Raw genomic sequence first — 10,784 nt, forward strand, 5'->3', positions numbered from 1 at the left:
TATAACCGGGTGGAGGTAGCTCATGCCTGTAATATTTGCTAATCTGGAGGCTGGAATATGAGAATCACAGTTCAAAGCCAGGTTGAGAATAGTCCCCGCGGGACACTTATCACCAATTAATCATTGAAAACTAAAATTGATTCTGTGGCTCGAAGTTGTAGAGAGCTAACCTTGAGCAAAAGACATCAGGAGCATGGCCAGGCTCTGAGTTCAAATTCTGTAATAGATAAGAAATAAAATAAAAAATAAATTACATATAATTTTTTATCAACTCTGTAAAAGGAAAATAGGATATAACACATGGCAACACAAGACTTCAAGTTACAAAGTTCCAGGGCATTTTCTCACTATTGGCAACTAGGAGTAATCCATATCAAAAAAAAAAAAAAGATGAACGATTTATACCAAATTCCAAAATATGTAATACAAAGTAAATGCAATAAACATGCATTCCACAGTCTAGTAATATCATATTGTGTAAAGAATCTGATTAACTGATTCATGAAAAAAAATACTATGCAGTTAAAACATCCTATATCTCAGGTGTCAACTTAGCACAATACTTTCAATCTATGATGTCTGTTTTGTATATTATCCAGCCCTATCCATCCCACAATGGCAGAAAGCTCTTCCTGAGAAAGTCCAGAGACCTGTCTACTGTGAGTGCTCAATGTAGACCTGTTCCCATTCTCTATTATTTGGGCATGTGATAGACAATATCTGATAAATTGGAAAAGGCACAATTTGGGACTGGCTTCCAGTAATGATATTTTAATTCTCAGAAAAAAAGGAAATTGAAGACAGAGGGCAAATTTACCAGATCCCTGAAAGATTTCTATCATTGTGCTAAAACTGTATCCTTCTACTGACACTTGAACAAATGTCAGCAATTGTCACTCCAACCACATGTCCAAAAAATAACTTTCCAAATATTGACCTGTTTTTACTTTGGTAAATCAAGACACAATATTGTGGCCCTGTTTTACCTAAACTATTAGCTATGTTTGGCCCAAGGGATAATTGACCTTACCAATTTCTTAAATTTTAGGTCATCACATACTCACTTCGTAGCCCTTAAACATTAAAAATACCTATCCATATAAGTCTGCATTACATACTTATTACTGTTTTTCTTCATTTGTCATGTTTTACATATTTGAATATCCCAGGGGTTAGTTCTGTAATGTTCATTCTCATGGTTGTTATCACTGAGTACACGTAAATATTTCTATTTTTTTTTCCCTCCAGCTCTGTTTTTTTCTTTAATTCAAGTCCTTAATAGCATCCTGTCTACTGACAACTAGCTACTGATTTTAACAAACTAAAAAGATCCCAAAGTGAGCTTCGATCTTTATATACATACCTAGTTCTCATTACTATTTAATTAAGTGATAATTCTTCTAGTCTTGTCAAAATACCTGGCAGTCATTTCAGACTTACATACTTTCCACTCCTCATATTTAATCTATGACCAGGTTTCAACAAATTAACTCACGGAATATTTTATGAACCATACATACATACATAAAATATGTGTGCTAGTACTATGAGTTAAATTCAGAGCCTAGGTTCTTTTACTTTTTTTTTTTTTTTTGCTCAGGCTGGCAGGCTTCTATTTGAACCACAGCTCAACTTTTGGCTTTTTGGTTCTTAGTTGAAGATAAGTGTGTCGTGGTCCATTTAACTAGTCTAGCTTGAAAATATGATCCTCTGTTTTCAGCCTTCTAAATAGCTATATTTAAAGGCATGCACCACTAAAACCACCCCTATTATATTTGAATGAAAAATAAATTTAAAGAATGAATATTTCATGGGACCTCTGTTTCATTGGACTTGGCTTACTTCACTTAATATAATTGTTTTCCAAGTCTTTCCATTTCCTAAAAAATGAGGCAATGCCATTCTTTCTGATGGAGGCATAGAATTTCATTGTGTATAATTACCATATTTTCTTGATCCATTAATCTACTGAGGGGCATCCCATGGTTTCCCTTATTTGCAATATCTAGTATATGTATGAGTCAAGCAGAAAAGGTAAGATAAGGTGATGTTAGGAAAATGAATTCTAAGATATGTATTCAAATGTTTTTTTCTTTCATGCATTTGTTTCTAACGCATTTATAAGATTATTTCTTTGTTGCTTTGTATGTCCATCCCCCACAGTATATCCCCTGCTTTCACTGTATTTGATATCGGTATAATTTGTGGAGGGAAAGGGGAAAAACAAGTCATTTAAATAAGGATAAAGGTAGACCCGTTGCAACAATGAGAAGTACAAGTTGTCATGTCGAAAACGAACTTTACATCTTTTATGGGGGGGAGCATTAAGTGGGGGGCTGGAGGAAGCTGGGAAGGGATGGAAAGGGGAAACAAAGGAGGAGGCTACAATGCTTGATAAGAAATGTACTCATTATCTTGCCATCTAATTGTATATTTTCACAATAAAATAGGAATGAATATTTCTAATATTTTCAAATCAGTATGTTTTCATTTACACTAAAACACATTGCCTTAAATGCTTTTTGTTATTCTAGCTATCTTACCAAGAAAGGAAAGGAAAAATTCACAACCGAAGAAGCTCTGAATGTACAAATGCTCAAGCCTGCAAGCCACAATTTCTTTGCTGGGAAATAAAAAAGGATGCTATCGTCTAAGGCAAAGCAGGAGAAAATGCTCTTTACTGAAGTTACTGGAAGTTGATGAAGATGAGGAGGAGCAACTTTATCCAGAAAGTATAACAGTGTTTGCTGTCGTAGGATGACTCTAGTGGATAAGTGTAGCCAATCTTAGAGGATGTTTATAGCGATGAGGAGAATATTTGAAGGTGCCTATGTGATTACAAAGGTGAGTTTTCTTGAAGATATATGTTTGTAGCATAGTTTCTATACTGCTGAAAAAGAGACAAGATAGGGATGTTGACATTACTTGTATCTTTCACGGTATTAAATTAAAACCAGTTTTATACAAATATTTATAGTAATTATAGAATATCACTAATTATGTAAATATTACAAATATATCATTCATATGTTATGTAATATAACAATACATACATTATGCACACATAATTTAATTTTTCTACTTGTCTGTCCAGGAATTAAACTAGGAATATCTTTGAAAATTGATAGCAAAGTATGGTCCTTACAATTTTATGTAACATATAGTTTAACCCAATAATTAATTTGTTCCTCACTTGGTTTAGAAATGGAATATTGCAATATAATTGAACATTCAAAAATAATTATGTAAGAACATGCCACGGATGGAATTAAAAAATATAACATCAGTCATATCTGTAATCCCAGCTACTTAGGGGCCAAGATCTGAGGACAGATATATGAAGCCACTCTGAGTGAAATGGCTCAGGGACAACATCCAGAGCATAGTTCAAGCCTCAGTACTGGTACAAAAATAAATTATGTGACTAAAACATGCAAATGTATGTATTTAAATAAAGATGTCATTTCTTGTATCTTTCACAGTATAATACTAAAACCAGTTTATGCATGTATTTTTATAGTAGTTATAAAATATCAGTAATTATTCATATATTATATATATATCATTTTTATGTTATGTGATATATTGCATATATTATGCACACCAATTTTATACTGATAACACTAATATCCATTAAATTGATATGTATTTTAGAATAGGGAATAAATTTTCTTTGGTACAACAAGGAAGAAACTAGTCACAAAAATTATTCATTTTTTATTATATATCCATAACAAACTATTCCTTGTGTATTCAAGGTACTGAATGATAAAAGCCTGTGTTCATCAGCACAGGAGTCTTTGACATGGATTTGTTCTCCTTAAGCAATTACTCCTGGAATAATAAACAATGGAAACTGAATGATGTTCATTGTTATTTCATTTGGAATAAAAATCACTTACAATGTCATTACCCAGACCCTTTTCATTTAAAATACTTATATTCTGTAGCAATGTTATTGACGTTATAACCATAATTAGGAAGAAAATGTGAGATCATCTACTCAATAGCTCTTGAAAGGTCAGAATATTCTCAGATATGCCTGGTAAAAACCTGGATTTGAATTATGGGTCTACAACTGGTCAGTCTTAGGTACTTGGGAAATTTGTTTGGCCTTGTTGCCTACTTCTGCTTTTAATAAAATACTTAGGGCTGGGTAGGTGGCTCAGTGGTAGAGTGCTTGCCTTGCATGCATGAGGCTATGGGTTCAATTCCTCAGCACCACATAAACAGAAAAAGCTGGAAGTGGTGCTGTGGCTCAAGTGGTAGAGTGCTAGCATTGAGCTGAAGAGCTGAGGGACAGCACGCAGAGTTTCGGTTCCACAACTGACTAAAAGAAAATAATAAAAAATAAAAAAATAATTAATTTCCTAACTTGAAATACTGTCATAAGCACTAATTACCCTAATTCAGGTGCAGTGCTTGGAATGGTGTCTGCACAGAGAAGTCAGCTTCCATCAGTATAGTCACAGCATCCTTCGTGAAGGCATTAAGAAATATATACCCAATTGATATTAATATCTGTGAAAATTTGTCTTTATTTAAAAAAGTCTTTTCTTCATATGAAAAAATGAAAGTAATGTTAGGGCTGTCCTGTGGCTTTTACACTGAAGTAGTTTTGCCTAAATTTCATTCTTAATCTATTAGTGGTAGCAGTAGCATTCTTTAGTGCTACCCTTCATATTTCTAGTTCTGTGTTCCATTTGGAATACTATTGTAACTTAGTTCATAATCTTTGTTATCAGAATAAATAAACAAAAACTGCTGATGTTTTCAACAAAGAGAAAATTTTAGATGTGCATTATATTTTATGTTCTTAATAGTTTCCTGAAATTATTCCTTTTGGATTATATAACCCTAACATTTATTTCTGGTTAGTCTTCACAAACGACTGTTTTCTTACTTAAGTACAAAAAATTGCAAAACAAAAAGTACAAAAATTGCAGTATCATAACACAAATGTAGTTTAATCCTTACCATAATAATTTGGAGAAAACATGCATTAAGTTAATGGCATTGAGTACTGCTCAGGAAGGAGAGTCTAGAAGAATGTATAGTGTGTGTGTGTGTGTGTGTGTGTGTGTGTGTGTGTGTGTGTGTGTGTGTGAGTGAGTGTTCCATAAGTAAATAATGGAGTCAGAAGTAGACATATTATTCTTGCTTAGTCTTTTTGCTCAAAACTGACACTCTATTACTTGAGCCACATCTCCACTTCTGGATTTTGGTTTCTTAATGGGAGAAATATCTCACAATTTTCCACATGGGCTGTTTTAAACCAGAATCCTCAGTTTTTGACCTCTAAAGTAGCTAGGTTTTAAAACATGAGCCACTGGTGGACAGCAACTACGATAACATTTTTGCATTGTTTGAATAAATTTTAAAGTAAGACATATATGTTACTTGTGAAAATGATGAAATAGTAATTAATGTTTAACAGAATTTAAAGCATGCAAAGCTGAGAAAGGCAAATGGTTGAGAATTGTATGGAATAAATCAAAATTACCTGTGACAGTTTTCAGTAGGTGCACAGAAATGATTGCATTGTTGGACCCTAAGGCCATCAGATAGCTGAACTCCAGCTGGCTGCTATGCTCATTAGGCCAGCTAATGCTTTTCACAAACATGTGATGTTGTTGGATGGCAAGGATCAGTTTCAAGATCAGAACCTGAAATATTTCTTTTTTTTTTTTTTACAGTGAAAGCAGGGGTTATATTTTGGGGGAGGGACATACAAAGCAACAAAGAAATAATCTTATAATTGCGTTAGAAACAAATGCATGAAAGAAAAAACATTTAAAATACATATCTTAGGGTTCATTTTCCTAACATCACCTCATCTGAACTTTTCTGCTTGACTCAGACATATACTAGATATTGCAAATAAGGGAAATAATGGGATCTGTGTTTCATTGGGCTTGGCTTACTTCACTTAATATAATTTTTTCCAAGTCTTTCCATTTCCTAACTAATGGAGCAATGCCATTCTTTCTGATGGAGGCATAGAAATCCATTGTGTATATATACCACATTTTTTTGATCCATTCATCTACTGAAGGGCATCTGGGTTGGTTCCATATCTTAGCTATGGTAAATAATGTTCCAATAAACATAGTTGTGCTAGTAGCTTTAGTGTGGTCTTGTTTGTAAACATTTGGGTAAAAGCCAAAAAGTGGGATTGCTGGGTCATAGGGGAGGAATTAACTTAACCAAAGATGTGAAAGACCTCTATGTTGAAAACTTTAAAAACTTGAAAAAGGAAATCAAAACAGAACTTAGAAAATGGGAAAAACTCCCATGCTCCTGGATTGGAAAGATTAACATCGTGAAAATTGCAATACTTCCCAAGGCTATCTACAAATTCAACGCGATACCTATCAAAACTGCAACCTCATTCATCAAGGAAATAGAAGAGGCAATCCAAAAATTCATATGGAACAATAAAAGAACCCAATAGCAAAAACGCTCCTCAACGGAAAGAACACTGCTGGAGGAATATCAATACCAAATTTCAAACTCTATTATAGAGCCATAGGAATCAAAACAGCTTGGTACTGGCACAAGAACAGACCTCAAGACCAATGGAATAGAATTGAAAACCCAGAAATGAACCTACAGACCTATAGCCATCTAATCGTTCATAAGGGAGCTAAAATAATAGAATGGAAGAAAGGCAACCTCTTCAGTAAATGGTGCTGGCAAAATTGGTTAACTACTTATAGAAAACTAAAGGTAGATCCTTATATATCATCCCGCACCAGAATAAACTCCAAATGGATCAAAGACCTCGGGGTCAAAGCAGACGCTCTGAAACCATTACAGGATGGAATAGGAGAAAGCCTAGGTCTCCTTGGCACAGGCTGAAATTTTCTGAGTAGAGACCCGGAAACACAACAAATCAAAGAAAGGTTGGACAAATGGGATTGCATGAAGTTGCAGAGCTTCTGCATGGCAAAGGACATAGCTAGCAAGATCAATAAAAAGCTCATGGATTGGGAGAAGATCTTCACTAGCCATACAATGGAAAGGGGTCTCATATCTAAAATATACTTGGAACTCAAAAAAATTAAATCTCCCAACAACAAATCCTCAAAGAAACAACTGCCCAATAAATAAGTGGGCTAATGACTTAAAGAGAAACTTCTCTGAAGAAGAAAGCAGGATGGCCAGTAGACACATGAAGAAGTGCTCAACCTCCCTAGCCATAAAAGAAATGCAAATCAAACCAACATTGAGATAGCAGCTCACCCCAGTTAGAATGGCAAAAATCAAGAACTCTAATAACAACAGATGCTGGAAGGAATGTGGACAGAAAGGAACCTTACATCATTGTTGGTGGGAGTGTAAACTTGTTCAACCACTTTGGAAAGTAGTATGGAGGTTCCTCAAAAGAACCTGAAATATTTCTATTGATCTAGAAGGGTCAACATTCCAGGACAAGAAATGTGATTAACAGTGATGAATGAAAAAACCATCCAATCCAAAGAAGACAGAATAACTGTTACTATATCTGAAACGAGTATCACAAGGAATCGTGGGCTGAATATGATGGTCAATGTCTGTAATGTCTGAATTTGGGTGGCTGATTTAGGAGTAGGCTTGGGACCAGTCTAAATTTCAGGCCAACAGAAGGACACATAGCAAAATGCTATCTTAAAACAACAACAACAAAAGACTCAATGACTGGGAATGTAGTAGAGTGCTAGGGTATCATGCATGAAGCACTTGATTTGATTCCTCAGTGTGTCATAAGCAGAAAAACTGGAAGTGGTGCTATGGCTCAATTGGTAATGTGCTAGCCTTGAGCAAAAGACGCTCAACGAGAGTGCCTAGGCCCTGATTTCAAGCCCCAGAGCTAAAGAATTCTTTATACTCAATACAAAATTGTTCTGTTGTGCATTTATAATAAACTTTGTTAGGAAAAAGTAAAATAAATTAATGAAATATTATCTGGCATTGGACAGGACATAGTGAGATCTAAAAATGATTGCTGCCGAAGTTTCCTTGATACAACTTACATTACAGATACACTTGCCATATTGTGATTTTTTTAAGGATACAATCATGGGTTTTTTTCTTTTTCAAAATAATTGTACTGCCAGGTGTCAGTAGCTCACACCTGTAATCCTAGCTACTAAGGAGGCTGAGATTGAAGGTCTCTTTTCAAAGCCAGCACTGGTAGGAAAATCTGTGAAACCCTTATCTACAACTTAAGGTTCAGAAAATGTGAAGTGGCACTTTTGCTAGCCTTGAGCTGAAGAACTGAAGAACAATGCCCAGGACTAGCGTTCAAGTCCCACAACAGACAAAAAAAAATACTAGTAATAATAGTAATTATATAATTACTATTAAGGTGTTATATATAAGGGCTACTAATTCATAAATTTTTTCTTTGCTTAAAGAAACACATATCCATATTCATTACCAACAGTCAAGATTTGGCCATCTACATTCCAGCTGATCCCTGGGTGTAGAGGCAATGTGTAATACAAAGCAATACAAACCAGTTCTGACTATAAATAATTTTTCTCTGCACATCTTAAAAAAAAATGCTGACAACATGAAATAAAAAATCCCTAAGTTTAAAACATTCTTCTAGACAAGTTAAAGAAATCCTGATAAGTATTTTAAGAATAATTTCAGAGAGCTTGAACTCAGGGCCTTCTGTCTCTGAGGTTTATTACTCAAGGCTAGTGCTGCCACTTTGAGCCACAGTGCCACTTCCAGTTTTCTCGTGGTTAATTGAGCAGAAACGACTCACCAGCTTTCCTCTCCAACTTGGCTTTTAACTAGGATCTAGAGATCTCAACCTTCTGAGTAGCTAGGAATATAGGTATGAGTTCCTGGCTCCTGGTTAGAATAATTGCTTACCTGAGACAGAGGCCAGTTAATATTAAATGTCAATCATGTTTAACTTTGTAAAATAAAATTAACTGAAATGCCTTCCACTAGAAATAAGGAATCAAATGTACAGGTGGGTTACAAAGTTCTTACCAGAAGCTACATATTTTTCATTTTTTTTTCTTCCAAAATTGTGTGGTTTCCAGAATCATACCATATCTTTCCTTGCAATTTCTTTAGTTTATTTCATACATGCCCACAGCTTCTTCAACTATCATTTATTTATGTGAAGAGCCTTCAAATATCTATTTTCAGTCCAAACTCCTTGTATGCATCTTTTATTCATATATTCAACTGTCATAAAAGCTTGAGAAACAGTAATCATCTCTTTTCACTACTGGATATTATTAATGAGTAAGTAAAATTTAGGAAAATAAAGAATAACATCAATAAACATAAGATGATTTTAATAGTAATGTTAAACATAAATATAATGTTGCTATTTTCTGAGCAATTTAATAAAAACCTCAAAGAAAGAAATATATTTGAGTGCTGATATTGTGGCTTAAACTCTGATATTGTGGTTAAACCTTACGTTCTCACTTAAGCTTTTTCCCTAATGGGTGGTGCTATATACTTGAACCACAACTCCCTTCCAAATTTATGTGGGGGATTATATAAAGATAAGAAGCTTGTGGAATAAAAATCATTTGTGTCCCTATCTTGGGGTTCATTTCAGTTAACAGTATCTTATATGATTATATGGTACCATGTATTAGTTACTTCAAGTATGGTTATTTGGGCCTGGCTTATTTCACTTACTATATTTTTTCACATCTTTCCAATTCCTAACAAGTGGGACTATGTCATTCTTTCTAATGCAGGAATAGAATTCATATATATATATATATATATATATATATATATATATATACACATACATACATATATGTGTATATACATATGTATGTATACGTATATGTATGTATATACATACATATATATGTATGTATATATGTATATGCATATATATACAAGAAAATGTGGCACATATATATGTATATATAAATACATAGTTATATGTGTATATATTCCATATATATGTATATAAGTATATATATATACACATAGGTATATATGTATAAATTCCATATATATGTATATAAGTATATATCTATTCATCTACTTAGGTGCATCTGGGTCGGTTTGATATCTTAGTTATTGTAAATAATGTTGCAATATACATAGTTGTGCTGGTAGCTTAGTATGTTCTTGTTTTTGATCATTTGGTAAATGCCCAAAAGGGAGATTGCTGGGTGAGCTCTAAGTGCAGTCTTGGAAAAAATTATATTAACTGAAATAATTCAGACCCAAAAAATCATAGGTCCTATAGTTTCCCTTATTTGCAGTAATTAGTATATATCTGGGACAAGAATAAAAGTTCAAAAAGTATGTACATATGACCAGATAAGATATTGTTAAGCAAATTGAACTACAAAATAGGGATTTATAATATAACATGTGATTTTTTTTTGTTTCTTTGTATGTTCCTCGCCCATGGTATAACCCCTGTTTTCTCTGTATTCAGTGTCAGTGCCCTGTATCTTGTATAGATAATTCTTTAGCTTTGGGAGGGAAAGGGAAAAAACAAATTGTTTAAATAGGGATACAGGCTGATCCATTGTAGCAATGAGATACACAATACACTATGTTGAAAAAGGAACTTTGCAATTTAGGCGGGGAAGAAGGGAAGGGGGAATGGAGGAGTAATTGTACAGGTGGGAAGGAAGGAAGGATAGGGGAAAACAAAGGAGGAGGTAGCAAGGCTTAATAGAAAATGTACTCATTACCTTGCTCATGTAACTATAACCCCTCTATACTGTATTTTTTCAATAAAAACCTCTTTAAAAAAAAAAAGGTATCATGTACATCTAGTATAGTAACCT

The sequence above is a fragment of the Dipodomys spectabilis genome, unplaced genomic scaffold (assembly GCF_019054845.1).
Source record: "Dipodomys spectabilis isolate Male_0828 unplaced genomic scaffold, ASM1905484v1 ptg000658l, whole genome shotgun sequence".
Taxonomy (NCBI): domain Eukaryota; kingdom Metazoa; phylum Chordata; class Mammalia; order Rodentia; family Heteromyidae; genus Dipodomys; species Dipodomys spectabilis.